The sequence below is a fragment of the Sphaeramia orbicularis genome, unplaced genomic scaffold (genome assembly GCF_902148855.1).
Source record: "Sphaeramia orbicularis unplaced genomic scaffold, fSphaOr1.1, whole genome shotgun sequence".
In the NCBI taxonomy this organism is placed as follows: Eukaryota; Metazoa; Chordata; class Actinopteri; order Kurtiformes; family Apogonidae; genus Sphaeramia; species Sphaeramia orbicularis.
Genome location: NW_021941592.1, coordinates 30,001 through 53,612, shown reverse-complemented (window position 1 = coordinate 53,612; position 23,612 = coordinate 30,001). Strand labels below are relative to the sequence as shown.

General features: G+C 38.3%; 1 protein-coding gene and 1 pseudogene across 1 annotated transcript in view; one reads left to right on the top strand and one right to left on the bottom strand.

Moving 5' to 3' along the window:
* Positions 1–14,391, bottom strand: part of LOC115416335 (calcipressin-1-like) — a 28,286-nt pseudogene extending 13,895 nt beyond the window's left edge.
* A 5,156-nt stretch (positions 14,392–19,547) lies between these two features.
* The window catches only part of LOC115416339 (chloride intracellular channel protein 4), a 16,042-nt gene continuing 11,977 nt past the window's right edge, over positions 19,548–23,612 (top strand). Inside the window, exon 1 of the mRNA XM_030130088.1 lies at positions 19,548–19,772. The gene's annotated coding sequence lies outside the window, so the exon portion shown is untranslated. The remainder of the gene's footprint in view (positions 19,773–23,612) is intronic.

The following is a 23,612-nucleotide window of genomic DNA, read 5'->3' as shown; positions in this document are numbered from 1 at the left end:
GCAGAGGGTTAACTGTATGTATGTATATGTTAACAGCAGAAGTTAACTGTATATAGTATATGTTAACAGCAGAAGGTTAACTGTATATGTATATGTTAACAGCAGAGGGTAACTGTAATGTATATGTTAACAGCAGAGGGTTAACTGTATATATGTATATGTTAACAGCAGAGGGTTAACTGTATGTATGTATATGTTAACAGCAGAAGGTTAACTGTATATATGTATATGTTAACAGCAGAAGGTTAACTGTATGTATGTATATGTTAACAGCAGAGGGTTAACTGTATATATGTATATGTTAACAGCAGAGGTTAACTGTATATATGTATATGTTAACAGCAGAAGGTTAACTGTATGTATGTATATGTTAACAGCAGAGGGTTAACTGTATATATGTATATGTTAACAGCAGAGGTTAACTGTATGTTATAGTTAACAGCAGAGGGTTAACTGTATATATGTATATGTTAACAGCAGAAGGTTAACTGATTATGTATATGTTAACAGCAGAGGTTAACTGTATATAGTATATGTTAACAGAGGGTTAACTGTATGTATGTATATGTTAACAGCAGAGGGTTAACTGTATGTATGTATATGTTAACAGCAGAAGGTTACTGTATATGTATATGTTAACAGCAGAGGGTTAACTGTATATATGTATATGTTAACAGCAGAAGGTTAACTGTATGTATGTATATGTTAACAGCAGGGTTAACTGTATATATGTATATGTTAACAGCAGAGGTTAACTGTATATGTATATGTTAACAGCAGAGGGTTAACTGTATGTATGTATATGTTAACAGCAGAGGTTAACTGTATATATGTATATGTTAACAGCAGAGGATTAACTGTATATATGTATATGTTAACAGCAGAGGGTTAACTGTATGTAGTATGTTAACAGCAGAGGGTTAACTGTTGTATGTATATGTTAACAGCAGAGGGTTAACTGTATATATGTATATGTTAACAGCAGGGATTAACTGTATATATGTATATGTTAACAGCAGAGGGTTAACTGTAGTATGTATATGTTAACAGCAGAGGATTAACTGTAATATGTATATGTTAACAGCAGAGGATTAACTGTATATATGTATATGTTAACAGCAGAGGGTTAACTGTATTATGTATATGTTAACAGCAGAAGGTTAACTGTATATATGTATATGTTAACAGCAGAAGGTTAACTGTATATAGTATATGTTAACAGCAGAGGGTTAACTGTATATATGTATATGTTAACAGCAGAAGGTTAACTGTATATATGTATATGTTAACAGCAGAGGGTTAACTGTATATATGTATATGTTAACAGCAGAGGGTTAACTGTATATATGTATATGTTAACAGCAGAGGGTTAACTGTATGTATGTATATGTTAACAGCAGAGGGTAACTGTATATATGTATATGTTAACAGCAGAGGGTTAACTGTATATATGTATATGTTAACAGCAGAGGATTAACTGTATATATGTATATGTTAACAGCAGAGGGTTAACTGTATATATGTATATGTTAACAGCAGAGGGTTAACTGTATGTATGTATATGTTAACAGCAGAAGGTTAACTGTATATATGTATATGTTAACAGCAGAGGGTTAACTGTATATATGTATATGTTAACAGCAGAGGATTAACTGTATATATGTATATGTTAACAGCAGAGGGTTAACTGTATATATGTATATGTTAACAGCAGAGGGTTAACTGTATGTATGTATATGTTAACAGCAGAAGGTTAACTGTATATATGTATATGTAACAGCAGAGGGTTAACTGTATATATGTATATGTTAACAGCAGAGGATTAACTGTATATATGTATATGTTAACAGCAGAGGGTTAACTGTATATATGTATATGTTAACAGCAGAAGGTTAACTGTATATATGTATATGTTAACAGCAGAAGGTTAACTGTATATATGTATATGTTAACAGCAGAGGGTTAACTGTATATATGTATATGTTAACAGCAGAAGGTTAACTGTATATATGTATATGTTAACAGCAGAGGGTTAACTGTATATATGTATATGTTAACAGCAGAGGATTAACTGTATATATGTATATGTTAACAGCAGAGGGTTAACTGTATATATGTATATGTTAACAGCAGAGGGTTAACTGTATGTATGTATATGTTAACAGCAGAAGGTTAACTGTATATATGTATATGTTAACAGCAGAAGGTTAACTGTATGTATGTATATGTTAACAGCAGAGGGTTAACTGTATGTATGTATATGTTAACAGCAGAGGATTAACTGTATGTATGTATATGTTAACAGCAGAGGGTTAACTGTATGTATGTATATGTTAACAGCAGAGGGTTAACTGTATGTATGTATATGTTAACAGCAGAAGGTTAACTGTATATATGTATATGTTAACAGCAGAGGGTTAACTGTATGTATGTATATGTTAACAGCAGAGGGTTAACTGTATATATGTATATGTTAACAGCAGAGGGTTAACTGTATATATGTATATGTTAACAGCAGAAGGTTAACTGTATATATGTATATGTTAACAGCAGAGGATTAACTGTATATATGTATATGTTAACAGCAGAGGGTTAACTGTATATATGTATATGTTAACAGCAGAAGGTTAACTGTATATATGTATATGTTAACAGCAGAGGGTTAACTGTATATATGTATATGTTAACAGCAGAAGGTTAACTGTATATATGTATATGTTAACAGCAGAGGATTAACTGTATATATGTATATGTTAACAGGAGAGGGTTAACTGTATATATGTATATGTTAACAGCAGAGGGTTAACTGTATATATGTATATGTTAACAGCAGAAGGTTAACTGTATATATGTATATGTTAACAGCAGAAGGTTAACTGTATATATGTATATGTTAACAGCAGAAGGTTAACTGTATATATGTATATGTTAACAGCAGAGGGTTAACTGTATATATGTATATGTTAACAGCAGAAGGTTAACTGTATATATGTATATGTTAACAGCAGAAGGTTAACTGTATATATGTATATGTTAACAGCAGAAGGTTAACTGTATATATGTATATGTTAACAGCAGAGTGAGTCTCAGTTGTGTGTTGGTGGTGTCATCTGGCCGGTGCCACCACATACAGTCCATGCTTCTGTAACACAGGTGTGTTCGCACGGTGAAATGATTAATGGCGTCGTTGTCGTGTGTGTCGGATGGAAAATGCGTGTGCGGAAAATAAAACGGTGTAAAGAGTGGGGAAGTCGACGCTGTAGTGTAAGTTGTTGTTTGTTGACGTTAAACATTAGCGTGTGAGTATGTGTGTGTAGGTGCTAATCATCTCCAGACCTCAGCCTTACCCCGCTGTGCCGGTATGTCTTTGTGTGTGTCAGTGTGTGTGTGGTGTGTCTGTGTGTGTGTGTCTGTTGTGTGTGTGTCTGTGGTGCATGCTCAGCCCTGCATTTTTTCCATCCCTATGTTTTTGTTTCATCTTCCCATTTTTCCATTCCCTCACTGGACAGATAGGCAAGGCGAGACATGTACAACACACACACACCACAACACACACACACAGACACACACATACACACACATGCACACACACACAGACAGGTGTGCACAAAACACACAACCAAGCAGTTAATAAAGGTTAAAACACACGACACACAACACTGACAACAAGGTGAAAGCTACAGGTAAGACTATGTAGACAAAAGTATGTGGACTAGGGATGCAAATTATTGATTAATTCATTAATCGTTATTTGGTTGTCCTTATCTATCAATTAACCATTAATTGATAAGTGGCGATTTTCCTGAGAACCTGCATTTCTTTTTTCAATACGGTCTAAAAGAATAAAAGCTAAACATAGTGTATACACTTAATGAAAAAAAACATGTCATATTCCTGAATGACTGATTTATTGAACCATTGGATACAGTCAGTGTTTCCTGTGGAATCATCTGTTGATTGTGGCGGTGTGGAATGGGGGGGTGCACGCACGTGTGTTTCATCGGGGGGGGGGGTGTGTACTCGCATGCCACGCAGTACGGCCGGCGGATGTGTGCGTGTTGGTTGGTAACTGTGCGTGTGCGTGCGTCACTTCCTGTCCTACTTCTAATACTATGGGGGTATGGTGCAGTCTGTGCCCCCCCCCCCGCAGAAGTGAAAGTGAAACTTTTCACTCATTTCTCTTTTCCTCCTGAAGCTTCACAAATGCATTCCACCCCTGTGTCCTGGATCAGGAGTCTGGAGGAGGTTTAACTTCTGTCTCACTGACCATGGACTAGACCAACCTCCAGGAAAACACTCCGATACCGTGCGCGTATTTATTCGGGGGTGCACCGCTCCCACAAACAGACGGACCGTCTGTGTTTGGCTCCACCCACAAACAGTATGGTCGGTCTGTGTTTGGCTCCACCCACAAACAGACGGTCGGTCTGTGTTTGGCTCCACCCACAAACAGACGGACCGGTCTGTGTTTGGCTCCACCCACAAACAGACGGACCGGTCTGTGTTTGGCTTCCACCCACAAACAGACGTGTCGGTCTGTGTTTGGCTCCACCCACAAACAGACGGACCGATCTGTGTTTGGCTCCACCCACAAACAGACGGTCGGTCTGTGTTTGGCTCCTCCTCCATGTCCACACAGACATTCTAACCTCATCTACCCATGATCCGGTTCCATGACCGCCGATCCCAGCTGTGGTTGTCGCAGCGCGGACAAACCGTCAGCCTTCAGACAGGTGTGGACAGGTAGACAAGGGCAATTACTGACCAATTAATAATTTAATCAAGTAAATTCTTATAGACAAGTAATCATTAGTTGATTAATTGTTTACATCCCTAATGTGGACACGTTGAATTCAGGCGTTCCTTTTCTTTCTTTTCTCCAGTAAACTATAGTGAAATATGATGTTTCTAGGATGTAATGATTACCAGTTAAAACGGTAACCGGGGTAAAATTCCCGACAGTTAGTATTTGTAGAAAGTGCTACATAATTAAGATTTGATGATTAGCATTCGCAGGTTGGCTTTGCTATAGGCTAGTTTATTCAATGAATGTTAAGAGGTTTCAGAAGACTTCCAGGATCAGCTAGTGCAAAAGGAATGATTAAACTGATGCACAGAACGCAATGAAACCAGGAGACATGAGTCGCAAGTAAAGTGGTACCATGTACCGACAAAAAAATTTACAATAAATACAAATAACGGTTTGCTCAGCCAGTTATATTATTATGTCCTTTTATTCCGGAAAAACAACTGTTCATAAGTTCTTAATTTGGGTGCACCTTAAAGAGTTTCAATTGATAGATTTTCTTTTCTGTTCTTCCAGACGAAATCACTTTCACACGTTTACGATCAGTTCCAATTCAATACAGAAAAAAAACGAAAGTCAGAAGTTCAAAATGCCAGGAAAACAAAGTAGTCGTTGTAGTCAAGAGTCTAAAATTAAACTAGGAAAGCACTCGGAGAGCGCAGACCTCCGCCAAGGCAGATCAGTGCCCCCCCCCCGATCACCACCGAAATGTAATCAATTTCTTCCTTGTGCCAGTATCAACATTTTCCTGAAATTTTCATGAAAATCCCATCAACCTTTTTAAGTTATCTTGCACACAGTCAGACAGACAAACCAACGCTGGCAAAAACAACCTCCTTGGTAGAGGAAGGACTTGTGATCACTTTGCTTTGGGTGTTTGTTTGTTTGTTAGCAAGATAACTCACAAAGTTATGAACGAATTTTCATGAAAAGTTCTAGAAATGTTGAAACTGGCCACAAGGAAGAAATGATTACATTTTGGTGGTGATTGGGGGGGCAGACCTGTCTTGGGTGGGGTCTGTGCTCTTTGAGTGCTTTTCTAGTTCTAGTTTTGGACATTTCATTAGTTTTTCGTCATAATCTTGGCACCTTTGCGTATTCATCCCATGTGCAGGACTGGACTCTTTTGTGGGTCAGTTTTTGGTCCAGGGGCAGTATGTTGACACCCTCTTAGTTCCTACTGTATGGAATAAACACATGGTGTGTGTCCATGTCTTGAACCCAAACAGTCAGACTCCAGCTCTAGGTGTTTTCCAGTCCTTCCATAATCCCAGCTCTAAACCCTCTAAGTGGAGCTGCTCTGTGCTCCATCAGACCACAGTCTCCAGTTTCAGCCCACAGGCTTGAAGCTGCACAAGTCAATGACGCTTATCTGAGCAGAAAACCACACCTGAGGACCAGACCCTTTTCCAGCTCTACCTGTGAGCGTTCCTCCCTGTGCCAGTCCTCCTAGTCTGAGTCAGATCTGCACATCCAACCAAACTGAACCTTGCTCACATTTTCCAACTGGCCTCAGAACCTGTTTGTCTGCTGTGTCCTCTCACAGTTTTTATCAGGGGTGGCTGTCTTGGAAAAACTGAACATCATTCTTTGTTATCCGTTCATCCGTTCATTTTTCCTCCCATCCTTTCTAACCTGCTCCAGACGAGTCGTATTAAAAACTCTTATCTGTGGATCTGAACGCCGACGGCACACACTCACATGTGACTTTTAAATCAACGCTCCGTTCTCGTCTTCCGGGCGTGTCCTGTTGGAAAGATCTGCAGGACTTTCCAGACCCACATCAGAGTTTTCCCTGACCTAAAACTCTTCTTTCCACGCTGCTTTATTCAAGTTTTTATTTGGCAGCTTTCTGCTCCAGTTTGAGTTTGAAAAACCATTTCACTGATTTAAAGCACAACAATTTGGAAAACAGGTTTTGCTTCAGTTCCTGTAAAGTAGGGCTGATCTTCTAAAGACACGTCACATTTTCAATTTTCCCTGTGATAATCTTTGATTTACTGGACAAACAACTCACTGTGCAACAACACTAAACAGTTAATGTAGCTAGATATACTATTAGGCATGGTTCTTAACCTGGGTTCGATCGAACCCAGGTTAGAACCACTGTATTAGGGGCTCCATCAGGAAATGTTATGCCAGTTGGCAGCCATTAATCAGCTTTGTAGAAGGTATGGAAGCTACCAACATATCTGTGGAACTCAAATATCTGTGTACATTTTGCTTTGTTATATTGATTATTTTTACTTTATTGATTTTTATTGTCTTTTCCCCTTATTTATTTATTGAAGCGTATGTGAACTTAGCATATATGCATATGTGTACATATATATATATATATATATATATATATATATATATATATATGTAAGTGTATATATGTGTCTCTACATGTATGTGTTTGAAGGGGTTTGGTATATTTCTACACACTGGAAAAAAAAAATCTGTAATTTAACAGAATTTCACCGTTATTTTACAGATTTTTCCTGTATTTTTCAAGATACAGAAAATATCAATTGAAATGACAAAACAGACTGATTTTACATGTCAAAATGGAAATAACACGAAAAAAACTAACTGTGAATAACCATAAAATTTTGGTTGACACAAAATATTGTCGAACATCTTCTCTGTATTTTAAGTGCTTACTCATGTAACTGGTAAAGAACACTGAAATGTTAGTTATTCCAGTGCAGTTATAGTGGGTGCGTCTGCAGGGAACAGTGGTTTGTGTAAGACTGAAGTTAAAGGTGGAAAAACAGGCTCAGTGGAAATAACTGGGGACATCAATTAGCCTCCAGAATGTTCTTTATATATCATTAAGGAGAATGTGTTTGTGGTTCATATGGCAGCAGAGGACAGCGCCTGCCTCATAAACACAGGCGTATACTGGTGGCCTGCTATAGAGGAGTAGAATTCAACCTGATCATCAGTCATGTGATTGAGCTGCTGACGCTGATGGAAAGGAAAAACAAGCGAGGAGCAGGAGGCCAAAGGGCACCTGGAGAAAAAAAAAAAAAGACACCACGGCTGGATTCTGTTCTGATCCCGCTGCTTTTCCACTGGGTCGCTGCAGGAATTGTGGGTCAGATGATGTATTGGTTATGGTGAAATATGTCCACTGAAGGCGTCATGGTTCTCAGAATACAGTTGTTGGGCTGAGATTGAGTGTGGATGAGTGTACCAGAGCAGAGAATGAGTGGACTGGACGAGTGTCATGTGAGGATGAGACGCTCATTTAGGCACCGCTTTATTATCTGGTACATTCACCTGTTCACGTGGAATATGTTCATCATGTTATTAGAGCCGATCAGAGGAAGTCCCACCCTGATACTGTGCATGGAAACGTGGGAGGAAGCGCTAGAAAACAGTATATAAGATTAATATGTGAACCTTTACCTGGAATTAGGGGTTAAAGGGTTAATCTGTGAACCTTAACGGTTAATCTGTGAACTTTAAAGGGTTTAAAGGGGTTAAATCTGTGGACCCTTAAAGGGTTAAAGGGTTAATCTGTGAACTTAAAGGGTTAAAGGGTTAATCTGTGACCCTTAAAGGGTGTTAAAGGGTTAATATGTGAACTTTAAAGGGTTTAATCTGTGACCCTTAAAGGGTTAATATGTGAACTTTAAGGTTAATCGTGACCCCTTAAAAGGGGTAAAGGGTTAATCTGTGACCCTTAAAGGGTAAAGGGTTCAGATGTGACCCTTAAAGGGTTAAAGGGTTAATCTGTGACCCTTAAATGTGATTAAAGGGTTTCATATGTGACCCTTAAAGGGTTAAAGGGTTAATCTGTGACCCTTAAATGGGTTAAAGGGTTCATATGTGACCCTTAAAGGGGTAAAGGGTTAATCTGTGCCCCTTAAGGGTTAACATGTGCCCCTTTTGGACTCCAGTCAGATTCCATGTGTCAGTTTCCTCCTCTACAGTCCTGTAGTGACTCAGTCCACACACTGTGCTCTGTCTGATCCGTTCTTTTGTTGTGGAATGCTCCAGTTTCACTTCTCTGTGACTCAGATCTTAGACTTTATTATATTCAGGGCTCCAACAGTGAATGACTGCGTTTGTCACCACTGAGACATGTACTAAATTAGTCCTTGAAAGGTCTTGTGTTCTTTTTTAAGCGCTGTTCCGTGTGGAACTCACTGGTTCAAAAGAACCGTCTGTTGACTCATATTTGGACTTTTTGTACCAGTCAGCCATCTGACATACGTAGGCCTGGCACAGGAATACTGTTTAAACCCTTAAAACCATCTGTATCATATGTGCTACACCGGTTCTCAGACCTCTGTCTTATCAATAAGATCAATACTTTCCTTAACAACCTGTCGACTGTGACCTGGTATGTGTTTTCTGCCCCCTGGTGGATTATCATCCACTGCAGCCACTGAAGGGCTTTTTAAATTTGGCCAGTATACGTTAAATCACATGCACACTTTTTGTAGGAAAGTCTTTGACAATTTTTCAAAGTTACATTAAGAAGAACATTTATATTGTTTATTTTTTTAAATAACACCTTCATGTACTGAAACAATGCATAGTTACTTGATAATTGATTCTTTATAGTACAGTTAAACTGTGTTAAAATGTGCATATAAAAACATGTAGAGTCCATAGCAACTGTGTGTGTGTGTGTGTGTGTGTGTGTGTGTGTGTGTGTGTGAGACTACTACTACTGCTAATACTACTACTACTACTACATCTATTACTACTACTACTGCTTTTACTACTACACTGCAATTACTACTACTCCATCTATTACTACTGATTATAACTGATTCTCTCTCTCTCTGTGTCACACACACACACACACACACACACACACACAAACACACACAAACACAGAGAGAGTAGGGTTTTTCAAAATAAAAGCCTTATTATAAATGTGAAAAAAAAACCATAAAACCGCCAAAAAAAAGAATGGGTGGAGGGAGGCGTGACCAGTAAGGGTGGCAGCGTGGGAGGGGGAACCCGGGCAGAGCGTGAGGTCCCGCCCCATGCAGCTTTAATCTTAACATTGATTGTTTTTTGTTTTTATCCATGGACTATGATTTTAATGTTCTTCCTCTAAATTTCTACCATATATTTTTCCTGCTCTGACTGTAAATAATTAATTTGCTTCTACATCTAACCATTGACTTTCGTCACATATCACTTAAAACTTAAGGAAATATTGATGTTTCTAAACTCTATGGACATAAATATGTGGACACATCATGTCTCTAGCTGTCGAGATGTCCTGTTCATGAGGATCTGACACAGAAACATCAATATGATAATCAATATGATATCTATCCCATACTATTAAACTCTGTTCTGACATTAGTCCTTATTGTTTTGGATCCAGACCCCTGTTAGAAAACACACAACCTGGATTCAACATGTCCACATACTTTTGTCCACATAGTGGTCTGAGTTAGACAGTTAGGACATGAGGATAACGATGTGTTTTGTTGTGATAAAAAGTCAAGATTGTTGGAGTTTGTCTATTATTTCAGCTGGTTATTACTGTTCTAAAAGAACACCTGAAATAGATGCGGTCCACAGGAGCAGGAGCGCTTACATAACACAGCGGGTGGAATCTGATTGGACGCGTCCCTGTGTCTGATGTCACATGGGTCTCATCCACTGGGATACAATGACCACTGATGCAGGTTTCCCATTTTTAGGACGTCCATATAAACCACAATGACAAAGCACCAACAGGAGCGCAGACGTATGCCCTCCTCAGACATTATCACTACTATACTTCACCTACTAGCTCCATCTAGTGGTCAGGAGCTCAAAGCACCAACTTACACAGACTTTACTGAGCATTAAATGTGCATTAAATGTGCATTAAATGTGCTTAATGAATCACTGTCTACAGCTAATATGTATCCTTTGATATCTAGTCATAAATATGCATGAAAATGTATAAATTTGTTACCAAGTGCTTAAATAAACTATTAAAACTGTATGCCTGTCTTTTTTTTCCCTACATAACCCAAATTCCTAACTCCCTACATAACATTCCATTCTTCAAAACTCTTGCCATAAGTACGGTGGCCCAGAGGTGCAACAGCCCAAAAACTTATGCACAATAAGAAAAAAAATTAGAGCACCAAAAATATCCACTATAAGAAAAAAAGGAGAAAAGCCCAAAAAAATCCACTATAAGAAAAAAAGGAGAAAAGCCCAAAAAATTATCCACTATAAGAAAAAAAGGAGAAAAGCCCAAAAAATTATCCACTATAAGAAAAAAAAGGAGAAAAGCCCAAAAAATTATCCACTATAAGAAAAAAAGGAGAAAAGCCCAAAAAATTATCCACTATAAGAAAAAAAGGAGAACAGTCCAAAAAATTATCCGCTATAAAAAAAAAAGGAGAACAGCCCAAAAAATTATCCACTATCTTTTTTTTTTCTGGGGGCTTAATTCAAGTTTTTTTTTTTTTGCTTAAGTCAAGATTTTTTTTTTTTTTTTTTTAGCTTAATTCAAGATTTTTTACATTTAATTCAAGATTTAGTTTGCTTAATTTAAGATTTTTTGTTTAATTCAAATTTTGTTTGCTTAATTCAAGATTTTTTGCTTAATTCAAGATTTTTTTGGAAATTAATTTTTTGGCATGATTCAGTGTCTTTTTTGCATAATTCAAGGTTGTTGTTTTTTGCTTAATTCAGTAATTTTTTTTTGCTTAATTCAAGATTTGTTTTGCTTAATTTATTTATTTTTTGCTTAATTAAAGACTTTTTGGTTTAATTCAAGATTTTTTTTTTCATAATTCAAGATTTTTTGCTTAATTCAAGATTTTTTTAGTTAATTCAAGATTTTTTGCTTAATTCAAGATTTTTTTTTTTTGCTTAATTAACATTATTTTTTTGTCCATCTGTGATGCAGTATTTTTTGATATTTTTCATTTAAAAGTATTCTAAACTAAATGCTGCCCTTTGAGTCTGTTTCAGATGCATTTCGACCTTTTACAATTCTGTGGAATATTTGTCTGAAACTGGTCCGGTTCAACAGTTATGAATGAAAATGTAGTGGGCGGTCCATCTGTGACGCCCTTGACCACGCCCATAAGTTACATCACACAGTTATAATTACCAGCACTTTCAAGCATTTAAACTCAAATCCGAGCACTTCCCCAGACCTTGAAAACACAACATTGAAATTCCAGTATTTTCCACCCGTACCTGTACCTGTGTTAATGACGTACCAGCGGCTGTGTCCTCGCCTTAGCCTTACCTTCAGACTGCCTTCGTTGAACAGTTCTTCTGGCACTTTACAGGCGATGAGGGCGTTGGGTAAATCTGTAAACTGGACGTCGACCGTGGCCTCCTCTGCGCTGCCATTCTCCGACTGCTGCATCACGACCGATTTACGATTATCTACACGTATTCCTGGGAAGACAAAGAGCACAAACGAGCGTATGAAGAAATATCAGCGTTAAAATGTTCATTAAGGTGGATTAATATTTAGTTTTGTGTGTATATCATGGATGGTCTACAGCACAGGTGTCAAACATGTGTCCCGGGGGCCAAATCCGGCCCACCAAAGAGTCCAGTCCGGCCCTGGGGATGAATTTATGAAATGCAAAAATTACACTAAGATATGAACAAGCCTTTTAGTTCAGGTTCCACATTCAGACTAGGGATGGAACCATATGAAAATTTCATATCACAGTAACTGTGACCAAAATGATCACGGTTATCATTATTATCGCGGTATTGTTGAAATTGTGCTCAAAATGTTCAAAAAGTATGAATACACACACTGAAAGAATTTAATCAAGTTGTATTTAAAGAAATTAAATAAAATAAAATTATAGTCCCAATGTTCCTTCTGTGTCAGAAACATTCCAAATTAACCCTTAGTGGTCTGAGTCTATTCTGTCTGTTTTTCAGTCCTTTTGATTTGGCCTTTATATACTATAGAAACAAATGTTTACTATACCCATGTTTGGATCTGTTTTTTCAGCACAACTTCATCTATATCATCTGTCTATTATTTTTTCACTTTAACCTACTAAAAAACACAAAAGGACAGAAAACACAAAAACAAAATATAAAATCCAATTTAAAAAATGTATATAATTTATTGCATAAATAACACACAGATGTTTAATGAACCTTTTCAAAGACTTTAAAAGTGAATACTGGTTCCAAATATTAGGTATAGAAAATTGAAATTGTAATTAATTAAAACTATACTCAAATATTTGACATAAAAGCAGATCTTTACATAGGGTTTTTTTCCCCTAAAAGTGCGGTAATCAAACACAGTTATCATGAGAATTAGAATTTAAACGCTAATACTAACCGTCTGTGATTTTACCGCCATTTATTGTTATACCAGTAATCGTTCCATCCCTAATACTGACTAATTCAATCTCAAGTGGGCAGGATTCAGTAAAATACTATCATAATAACATAGAAATAATGACAACTCCAAATTTTTCTCTTTGTAAATGTAAATATTTTCATGTATTTACACGAAAAAAAAAGTATAATTTCCCAAAAAATGTGGATGACCTGAAATGTCTTAAGAGAAGTAAGTACAATTTTAACATAATGATTTTGGTCACAATAACCGTGATATGAAATGTTCATATGGTTACATCCCTACTATTTTCAGGCTTGTCTTACAAAGATGGCAAAATGTTAATAGAATAGACAACATTCAATTAATTATCAAATCAAATTCCAACTTTGATCCACATCCATAGGATCATATCAGTCCTACAGATATGTATAAATAGGTATATGATGTATTTGGTCCTATTTTACAGTCGAGCTGAAATGATTAATCGACTCAAAGTGTTCCAAAAAAAAAAAAAAAATCATTCAACCACACTTCTCCTGAATCAAAGCTTTGTTTCCTTCATTTTTCTGCTGTTAAACATTGGTTCCACAGTTGTGTTTCACATGGACGCTTATTGTGACGCACAAAGAAGCTTAATTCAGGAAAACTGCAATAGAATATTTCCCTTCAATCAATTCGAGTTGATTAATCGAATGGTGAATTTTTGCATTCGCTTCAAGCACCTAATTGATTAATCGTTTCAGCTCTATTTTACAGCCTTACCTGCATGAGGTTTTTCTTAGTTATCTAATGTACAATTTTATGCGTCATTTAGATGAGTCATAAAAAGCATCAGTATTAAAACCAGCTGCTGTGTAGACATCCAAGCTAAGAAAAATACAAAACACTAACCTACACATTACTGCTTTTCAACTTCTTGTATCAAATTGCTACAGTTTTTATCTCCCATGTTTTATGTTTTTTAATTGTTTTCATTCGCTACGAATCTGAAATGAATCCAACAAAAGCAAACTGAAGTGATTTTTCACTGGCTAACGCCCATCCCGTCTGTAAGGATGGACAAGCTAACGAGCTGACGGACTTATGAACATGTAAGATACGTACCAGTGAAGTTTTAGGCGTTAGATCATGATGATCTGGAGTCCAGCTGCTGGGTTATTTCCTTTCTGTCAGCCTAAAGTAGTAAAGCTGTCCTCCTGCTCCTGATTATATTAGCTTACACTAAGCTTTATGCTAGCTAGCACACAAACTAAAGAATGCTCCCAAACAAGCGAAAATGCGGAATATTCCGTCGATACCTTCAGTCTTTTAATTACAAACAAGCGTATCCTCAGGTAGGAAACGCTGTCTTGAATAGTAACAAGGTATTTTAATATTTTTACAATAAATAAGCCTCTCGAGTCAGTTGTTAGCTGGTCGCAGAGGATAAAGGAAGTGACGTCAATGAGACCGCAGCTGATGTCTATTTCCGGTTTTGCCTTTTTGTATTTTAATGATTTTTATTTCTGCTATTTTTCTTTTAATTCTATTCCTTATACTAAAAATATAGACAATATAAACAGGAGTAAAATGAATTTTACACAATTACCGATAGTTCAAAATGTAATTGATACAAAAAACGCAATTATGGACGATTAGAGAACGTAGATGATTTTTAATTTTTTTTTTTTTTTTACAAACTGAACCATGAAATATAGATTTATGTGATTAAAAAATACCTCCTCTGACAAAATATGTCAGATGTCAGTAGTAACAAGGTGTATTTTTTAACATTAAATAATACGGAATATTCATAGAAGCAGTAACATAATGACTGAGGAGGAGACGCTGGCACCAATTTTCATCTACTGTACTAATATTAAAAAAAAATGCTGTGTAAGTTTGACCGTTTACATCAGGGGTGTCGAACTCATTTTAATTCAGTTCCACATTCAGCCCGATATGATCTCAAGTGGGCCGGACCAGTAAAATAATAACAGTGAAAAAAGTAAAATTAAACTATGATAATGTTTACATCTACAAAAATCTGAATAACATGAACAACTGGAAACATCTTAAGAAAAGCAACTCCAGTTTTAACAATATTCTGCCTCAGATTATCAGTTTATCATTTACACATGTGCATTACAACTTACATTACAATTACAAAGGCATGAAACATTTAATAACAGGCAGAATATTGGTAAGATTACATTTAAGACATTTCAGGTTTTTCACATTTTTTGTAAAATAACGTTTTTTTTAGTATAAACATTTTTATGTAATTTTACTTTTTTACACTAAAACAAAGATAAAATTTGCTGTTTTCATTGTTTATAGGTTTAATATGATTGTTTTTTACTGGTTCTGATCCACTTGAGCTTTAACTGGTCTGTATGTGGAATCTGAATTAAAATGAATTTGACATCCTCGATTGTTAATGTCTTCAGTGTAATTTTTGTATTTGACAAATCCATCCTACGGGCCAGATTGGATCCTTTGGTGGGCTGGATTTGGCCCCCGGGACGCATGTTTGTCACCTGTGCTTTACATCATGTCACCATCTCATTTACAGTTTAGATTTCGCCCTCCTCTGGCAGTATCCACATATTACAGGTCATAAAGGTGTTACACAACTCTTACTGTATATTTGATTATGGGGAAAAAAAATCATATAGAGATTAATGAAGCAAAAGTTTCACATAATTAAAATATTTTGATTCTGACATCAGTATCAAACACTGGGAAAAAAGAGAGATGGTGAAAATGTAAGGAATGAATGTGTTTGTGAGTGACAGCTCTCATTTTACAGCAAAGACATGTAGAATTCTTTAATAAACATGGGTGGAAGTTGAAAGGTTTGTAACTTAACCCACACTTTTAGGGTCAAACACACAAAATGTGCCATATAATGCACATATACACTGTAAAAAAATCCAGTAAAAAAAAAACTGTAATATTCCAGCAGTTGGGGTGCTGAAAAAATACTGTTAAATAACAAAATAACCATCTCATAAAAATACAGTCATTTTCCATAATTCAAATACAATTTTTTGCCCTAACTTTACATGAGATTTTTTTTTTTTTTTTAACTTTTTAATGTTTAATAAAAAGTATTTTCATGTATTAAAACAATCCAATTCCCTATAAATATATATAAATAATTTTCAGTGAGACTCAGCTGTCCAATCCACTGATAAAAACTGTATTTGGACAGTTTATCAGTGCTTATACATGTTATACATTCACAAAAATACATTTATTCAACATTTTTGTTGTGAAACCTCCTGTAATTACACAAGATATTTGTCAATTAACAAACAAGTCTGGTTCAACTGACAGAACTAATACTTCTGTTACCGTTAATTGTCAGTAATTTCATCTGGTTTTAATATTTTTTACAGTATTAAACTTTAAATTAACAGTTTAATCTCATAAATAACACAGAAATATTTGTGAAATTATGATATATTTGCAAATGTATTTTAACTGTATTTTTCTGTGAAAAAAGAAAAAAAATTCTTTTAAAAAAGTGAAATTTTATGGTTATTTACAGTTACAGTTTTTTGTGTTATTTTCCATTTGACATGTAAAATCACAGTCTGTTTTTGTCATTTCATTGATATTTTCCTGTATCCGAAAAATACAGGGAAAATCTGTGAAAAACGGTAAAAATTCTGTAAAATTATAGATTTTTTTTTACAGTGTGAGTGCCAGCCTTGATTTTACAGTAAAGACATGTAGAATTCTTTAATAAACATGGGTGGAAGTTGAAAGGTTTGTAACTAAACCCACACTTTTAGGGTCAAACACACAAAATGTGCCATATATGTACATATATATAGAAGTTTGTCAGTAACTCTCATGGGTATTATTTGTGATGTGTGTTGTGTGTGTGCTTGTGTTGAACCTCACCTCATGTGGTGCCGGTCCCACGGGTGGCAAAGGGGTTTAAGCTTCTGGTCATGTGGGGATCAGCCTCCATCTAATCCTCTGGAGAGAGAGGGAGAGAGGTAGACTGTATTTATTGATGTCTGACTGCTTAAGTACTGGATCTAAGCAGAGCTCCATCGTCACGAACACAGACCGAACTAACAGACCTACAGAAGCTCAAATCTCACAGTCTGTTTCATTTCCTCTTTTCTTTTCATTGGCTGTTGTAACTTTCTGGGAATCTTACATGGATTTTCCTTTCACCAACAACTTGAAGATCGACTGGAATTACCCACCCCTGAGGCTGCTGCGATATTTGAGTCCTGACATGAACCTGGGAACAGTGTAAGCTTCATCTGGGACCTGGGACTGTGCTGGGGTTATTTCTTCTAACCTGTTAAACTGGAACATCTCGTCTCTGAACGAGTTTTCTTTGGCCTTTCTACTCTTTCTTGAGTGCTGCCCATCCTATAATTTTCTCGAACATTTCTAAAGCTGCTGATCTCGGACGTGTTTTGCGTTCTTTGTCCTGAACACAACATCCCCGATGGCAGAGTCAGGCTCTTGTCCGAACCCAGAAGCTGTCCAACGGCACCGGTGTGCACAGTCTGGTAGGCTTTTGTTTAGAGATGGATACCAAGAGAGGAAGAGAAGATGAAGAGGGAGAAGAGGAAGATGAAGAGGTGGAACTGGCAGAGGAAGTAGGAGAGGATGTTTTGATGGGGGGAGAAAATGGAGGTGAATGGAGGATGGAACAGCGCTAATATCAAATGGAGTCAAAGATGAAGATGGATCGGAGGAAAACGGAGAAACAGAAGAAGAGAGCACAACAAGGAAGGTGGACCAGATAGAAGAGAAAAAAGAGGAAGGCAAGGAGGAGGGGGAGGAGGAGGGGGAGGAGGGAGGGGGAGGAGGAGGGGGAGGAGTCAAAAGGGGCAATGGACACCAATGGAAAACCCATGTTTTTGTTCAATATCAGCAGAAGTCATGAAGGGTTTGGTAGAAAGCAACGAGGAAAATGAAGAAAACAAAGAAGAGGAAGTCGAAGCAGAGTCAGAAACACTGTCCAGAGACGAAAAGTCAATGAGGACACGATGTCAGAAGATCAGGTTATTTCTACACTGATGCTGAGACTAGACTGGAGGAGTCAACCCAGGACAAACCAGACCATGTTGTATCGAGTGGCAAGTGAAACAACAGAAGGTGTTGAGAACCTGGTGGAAGACGCAACCGCTCTAACAACAGAGACCAATGAAGTCCACATCCAAGAGGAAGTAGACACCGATGTAACTGATACGCACGATGTTTTAGCTTCCGATGCCACGGTGGAGGTGGATCGAAACAGCCAGTTCACACTGAGAACCAGGAGGAAAGAAATGACAAACAGGAAGAGACGTCGGCACCAGAAGAAAAGATCAACACCGACGCAGAAGACAAAGCTGACGAAACTGAGGAGGTGGTGGAAGACAGCGTACGCACTCTGTGGATGTTTTAAAAGTGGAAATAGACCCGATGCAAAGGTAGAGGAACCGGAGATGGTCTTGTGTAGATCCTGTTCCACCGATAGAAGGAAGATTGAGGAACTACAGGCGGTAGGGGATCAACCAGACAGAACCAGAGGAAGAACAACAGGTTGGAGTTAATGTTCGACATTGACGGATGAAGCCGAAGAGACCAGGGATAATATTACAGAGCCAACGGACCAGGACGAGCGCAAAGAACCAAGCGCTTTGCTGAAAACTGAGACTGTCAAGTAGTAGCAGTCGATCCTCCAGAGCTGGACCTCAGGATGCAAAAGATAGACCTTTAGATCTGGATTTGGACCAGGTGGAAGAGGCTTTGGAGCTGGAGGAAAGAGGTGAAGCTGAACTAGACCAGGTCACAACAGAGGATTCAACAAAAGACTCAGATGATCCTCAAGATCAACCTTTAGAGCTCCTCAATTCTGGAGACAAACTGGAAGAAGAGCATCTGGGAAGGCTTCTGTGGAAGAAGAAACACAAGGAGAAGCAGCAGAGGAAGCAGAAGTGGAGGAAGAGGAAGAGCCTGTGACTGTACTGGATGATGACGTTGAAGAGATAGAAGAGAAAAAGGAGTGCAGAAGATGAAGATCAAAGTCCTGTCGCTGTCACCGCACCTGAGGAAGAAGCTCAGGAAAAGGATGGAGAACCGCCAAGGAGCAGGAAGAAGAGAAGGTCAAAGTGGAAAAAGAGAAGGACGAGAAGCAGATAGAGGTCAAAGATGAGCAAGAAAAGGCAAAAGAAACACCGAGGTAGAGTCGTCGATGAACGGAAAAGTCAAAGAGTTGAAGGAAGCGATGGAGAACGGGAACATCAGCGCCGAGCCGCTTCGGAGGGAGTCCTGGGGCGCGACGAGAGCGCCCAGGAGAAAGATAACGACTGGATTAAAAAAGACCAAGAAGACGAAGACAAGGTCCCGGAAATGAAGGACTGGAGGAAAGAACTGAGCCCGTGAAAAAAGAGGGTGGGAATGTGAGAGGGGGGGGCGAAAGGACGACTGGATTAAAGAGCTGAAGTCTGTGATCAAAGACGAGTCGGCGTCCAAGAGGAGGGACGAGCAGGTGAAGAAGAAACGAGTGGTGCTGCTGGAGGACGGACGCTCCTACGTACCGCAGAGGGAGGAGATGATGGAGGAGGTGAAGCTGATCTCCCACCGCAGGGCGGAGACGCCGTTCCCCCCCAGAGGAACAACACGTCTGAGCAGCAGGACTACAAGGTCTCACTGTACGTCAAGGTAAGACTCACACACAAACACCACTTCACCTTCAATACAAGCAACGACAACAACAACAAAAAACAGAGTTCTGATGTCCGAGCATCAGCGTCATGTTCCAGATTCCAGGATCAGTGTCCAGCTGAAAACACACGAGGTCAGGTGACTGTAGGTAAACATGATGAAGCTGAGGATTTGAAAGGATGAACAGAAGAGTGACTGGAGCGAAACTGTAGAATGATTTTGGTTTTTACTTTCTTTTCCTTGTTTTTTATATTCACAAAAAAAAAACCCACAAAATATAATAATAATAATAATAATATAATAATAATAATAATAATAATAATAATAATAATAATAATAATAATAATAATAATAAACTGTACTGAGAATCAGATCCAGAACCAGAATCAGAATTGGAATCAGAATCGGAATCAATTTTTTTTTTTTAATTTACTTACCTTTATTTATCCAGGAAACCTCATTGAGATTAAAAATGTCTTTTCCAGAGTGTCCTGGCCAAGACAGGCAGCAGTACATTCAACAGTTACAGACACAAACTTTCACACATAAAAACAAAAACAAGGTATCAGGATTGGAATCAGAATCAGAATCAGAATCAAAATCAGAATCAGTATCAGAGTGCACTCAGGTTGATTTTAGAATCTGATTAAACTCTTCAATCACAAATGGTTGAATGTGAGGCTGCGTTCACATGCAGGTGAATGTGTCCATATGTGACCTGGATCTGATCTGTTCAAGACACTTTAAACTGCACTGATCTGACCCAGAACAGTCATATGTGGTCCCAAATCTGACCCAGACCACCTTCATATGTGGTCCTAAATCTGACCCAGACACTTTTATATGTGGTCCTAAATCTGACCCAGACCACTTTTATATGTGGTCCTAATCTGACCCAGACCACCTTCATATGTGGTCCTAAATCTGACCCAGACCACTTTTATATGTGGTCCTAAATCTGACCCAGACCACTTTTATATGTGGTCCTAAATCTGACCCAGACCACCTTCATATGTGGTCCTAAATCTGACCCAGACCACTTTTATATGTGGTCCTAAATCTGACCCAGACCAGTTTTATATGTGGTCCTAAATCTGACCCAGACCACCTTCATATGTGGTCCTAAATCTGACCCAGACCACCTTCATATGTGGTCCTAAATCTGACCCAGACCACCTTCATATGTGGTCCTAAATCTGATACGGACCTGATATTTTCCAATGTGACTCCAGTCTGAACACCCAGTTCACATTTATCCAACCTTTACGTAATTGAAATATGACAAACGTCCCAGGTGTTGGTCCAAGGTGTTGGTCCCAGGTGTTGGTCCTCCATATTTCCTTCTGTAAACACAGTGTGTGTATGCGTGGTCTGGTATTCCATCAGGACCTCTTTAGTCCATGTGGGTCACTTCAGGACCTCTTTAGTCCATGTGGGTCACTTCAGGGTCACATTCAGTTCAGACTCAAAACTGATAGAAGTTGCATTTAATGTAGAATATGAAAAAATACAAAAAAATCACAAAAGAGCTTGAATTAAGCAAAATAAATAATAAATAAAAATCTTGAATCAAGCAAAAAAAATCTTGAATTAAACAAAAAATCTTGACTTCAGAAAAAATTCTTGAATTGAGCCAAAAAAAAAAAATCTTGAATTAAGCCCATACCAAAAAAGAATAACTCCATATTTTCTTCTCGGTTTGATGTGAAAAAATATGACATTATGTCTATAAATAATGACAACTTCAAATGTTTGTCTTTGTTTAGTGCAAAAAAATCCCATTAAATTGTGAAACTCTTTCCATTTCCAAACTCTCCTGTACCAATAAAATGTGACTAACCTGAACAATGTGTCCAACCTGAAATGTCTGTATTAAATTCAGTCCAGTTTGAACTCTTTTCTTCCTGTTCCTCAGTGTTTAGTGTCTTTGGAGATCTGATCCAGAATGCACATGGACTAATGAGAAGTGGAGGAAGAAGACTGAGAAAAGTACACTGATTTACTGAAGAAATTTCAGTTTGTTCAGGTTCTTCACATCTGTTTTGTTTGGATAGTTTTATAAAGGAAGTATTTTCATAAGTTAATTGTTTTGTTTTTTTTGCACTAAAACACAGACATAAATTTGTAGTTGTCATTATTCATCAGTTCTTCTGTTCTTATTTGACTGGTTTGGTCCACTGCAGATTAAATCAGGCTGAATGTGGAAGCTGAAAGAACAGGAGTTTAGAACCCTGCAGTAGATGATGAAATATATGAATAAAAACCTGTTAAAACCAAACAGAAAAGCAGGCAGACGTCTTGTCCTTTGGAGGACAGTGTGTGTGTGTGTGTGTGTGTGTGTGTGTGTGTGTGTGTGTGTGTCAGATCCAGTGATAGTCAGTGGAAGGGAAAGGCCATGTTGATCTTCTTACCTGATCCCATTAAGTCCGTGTCGTCCTAATCCGTCCTCCGGTGCACGGCAGCCAGTGTTAGACAGGCTCCTTGGAAAATGTAGTGAGTTAAGCTCACAGTTCCTCTGCCATGAATGAAGCTTCAGTCCACAGAAGCACCAGCAGGCGAATGGAGAAGCTCAGTTACACAAACACCACAGAAGTAACTCACTACATGTGGAGATACTTTAAGTTGAGCCAACTTAACCTGGAGACAAACATAAGAACGTACATGTTTAAATGACCAAACATGCAAAGTCAGTTCCACTGGGTTATCAGTATGTCAGAGGAACGATAACTACAGACCACAGACCAAACATTACTGACCCATTACTGACATCTGCAGACCACGATGGAATTAACAATGTTCACTACAGTCCAAAGGACTCTATGCTCCGCCACTACTTCCTGAACTTAAGGCAGCTCCTTTATTTCCTGTCTTTCATTATTGGACACACTCATTAATCCAGGTGTGTCTAATTAATCAGTATCACAACAAGAAGCAGCAGACACACCTTGATTAATGAGTGTGTCCAATAATGAAAGACAGGAAATGAAGGAGCTGCCTGAAGTTCAGGAAGTAGTGGGCGGAGCTTAGAGCCCACTGGAGTTCAGTCATGTGGAAGTCCAGGGCAGTGAACAGAATGTTTTGGATGGCTGTGCAGACAGAGGACCCACTACAAACCAGGCCTTTCACCCAGGGGGCGGGGCTCTACGTCCTAAAAACCAGGCGTTTCACCCAGGGGGCGGGGCTCTACGTCCTAAAAACCAGGCGTTTCACCCAGGGGGCGGGGCTCTACGTCCTAAAAACCAGGCGTTTCACCCAGGGGGCCGGCTCTATGTCCTAAAAAACAGGCGTTTCACCCAGGGGCGGGGCTCTAGGACATAAAGCCCCACCCCTGGGTGAAACGCCTGGTTTTTAGGACTAAAAACCAGGCGTTTCAACCCAGGGGCGGGGCTCTACGTCCTGCGTCACACACACGGTGGACAGCGCACTTTTGAGTTTATCTGACTGGTTTTGATGTGTGGAGGAGAATCATTTATTTAAGGTGAAATATGAACGAGGATGCATTGTCAGCTTCAGATTTGAGAATTTTATTGGAACAAATGTTCATAAATAACTGTAACCCTGTGGGTGCCTCATGTTGAATCCATTTCCATTCATGCAGCTGTTTGTGTGTCCAGTAAAACCCACAAACTGCTCCTGATGAAGTCAGGATCCTTTTATAATAGTGAGGAAATGCCACTGGCAGATGTGTGGGGGAAATAAATACAGTAGTCTGACATGACAATGTTTCTGAAACGTGTGTTTTTCTGGACGACCTAAAAAAAAGGAAAGAAGCAGAAGTTGAGAGTATCCCCCCTTCTGCAGGGACCACTCCACCGCTGACAAACTGGATCCTTTAGT